This window comes from Vespa crabro, chromosome 13 (assembly GCF_910589235.1).
Source record: "Vespa crabro chromosome 13, iyVesCrab1.2, whole genome shotgun sequence".
NCBI lineage: Eukaryota > Metazoa > Arthropoda > Insecta > Hymenoptera > Vespidae > Vespa > Vespa crabro.
The window spans coordinates 5,575,797-5,577,534 of NC_060967.1; the positions used below are offsets into that span (position 1 = coordinate 5,575,797).

The window sequence follows — 1,738 nt, forward strand, 5'->3', positions numbered from 1 at the left end:
TCAACCAGGGAGCTCAAGAAGCTCTCCTTTTGAAAGAAGAGTAGACGACTTTCGCCGACTCTCTCTTTCACATTTTGTCGCCGACACGTATGCCGGACGACGATACTATCGCTTTTACATGTTTTACATGTATTAATAGAGATTGGGCTCCTTTTTATTATATATATATTATATGGCCTCAATTCTCATCCCGGACGTTTGACTGAATTATTATTGGAACGTCGGGATTTTATGCTGAAGACGGACAATTGTGGCGTAAACTGCGTAAAGTGAGTTTATACACCCCCGAAAAGTTTGCCTTCAGCGGTTCAAACGATTCGGTATGCGGAGTTCGGATCTGATGGCTCTTTTCAGCGCAGAGACTACAGAAAGATTTTCTCTCGTCTCCGCTAAAATTATACAAAAATATTATTTTTGTCGCTCGGATTTTGGAGAGTTGATGCTCAGTAAGTAGCCGTGATTTTCTGCACACTTCTTTTATGACAGACAAACCAACGAACTAACCAACGCCGAAGCGCGTACCACATAAGGGCCATTCGGTCTGAGACACCGACCCGTGGTAATGCTGTGTGGATGTGTAATATATTCTTTTTCAAAGCACGTTTCGAGCAAGCCGAAACGTGCATACTCTTAAAGATACCGATTATGCGGCCGAGTGGTCGGCGACACACGGTGAAATACATGGAGTCTTATGGGAACGGGCTGGTCGATAAAAAGTCCAACCGGTTCCCGCCAAAAAACTTAGTCTCTGGAGCATCAAACGTATTAGTTTCCAATTATAAATTAAAAAAAAAGTATACCAGTTCAGTTCTGCCGAGTGAACGGCGACGGTAAATAAATTATTGCAAAAAAAAAAAAAGACAGAACTTAGTCTCTTGTACGATTCACCGCTACAGTTAGACTAATTCTACCCATTCGTATAGGTTTACAATAAGAAGACATTTCATAATTTTTTTCTAAGTGACCCATTCGTATAAGTTTCATATTCGTTATAATACTTACGAATAATTCTCTTAGTACTTAGAAAAAGAAATGTACTCTTAACGAAAGAAGAATCAATCTCGTTCGTTCATTCGTATAACATTTTCGAAACTTAGTCTCGAATCGTACATTTTGTACGAATCGTGCTTTTTGGTCGAAACGTGCATTTTGGGCGAATCGTGCAAGCCGACCTATATGCTCCCTTATATATACCGATTATGCGGCCGAGTGGTCGGCGACACGCGGTGAAATACATGGAGTCTTATGGGAATATAGTGCCGAACGAATCGACCAATCGATTCCCGTCAAAAAACATAGACTAAGTAGAGCGTCGTGTTAATCGTATAAGTTTCCAATAAACTTTGACATTGGAAAAAGTTTCACCGCCCCAGCTCGGTGAGACTTTCGACTATTTCTCCCATTCGTATAGGTTTACAATAAGAAGACATTTCGTAATTTTTTTCTAAGTGACCCATTCGTATAAGTTTCATATTCGTTATAATACTTACGAATAATTCTCTTAGTACTTAGAAAAAGAAATGTACTCTTAACGAAAGAAGAATCAATCTCGTTCGTTCATTCGTATAACATTTTCGAAACTTAGTCTCGAATCGTACATTTTGTACGAATCGTGCTTTTTGGTCGAAACGTGCATTTTGGGCGAATCGTGCAAGCCGACCTATATGCTCCCTTATATATACCGATTATGCGGCCGAGTGGTCGGCGACACGCGGTGAAATACATGGAGTCTTATGGG

General features: G+C 40.3%; 1 non-coding gene across 1 annotated transcript in view; it reads right to left on the reverse strand.

Annotated features, from left to right (window-relative positions):
• The window catches only part of LOC124428907, a 1,917-nt gene extending 1,906 nt beyond the window's left edge, over positions 1-11 (reverse strand). The window contains exon 1 of the ribosomal RNA XR_006943329.1: positions 1-11. This exon is cut by the window's left edge and continues 1,906 nt beyond it. This is a non-coding gene — a ribosomal RNA (small subunit ribosomal RNA).
• Positions 12-1,738: the final 1,727 nt, after the last annotated feature.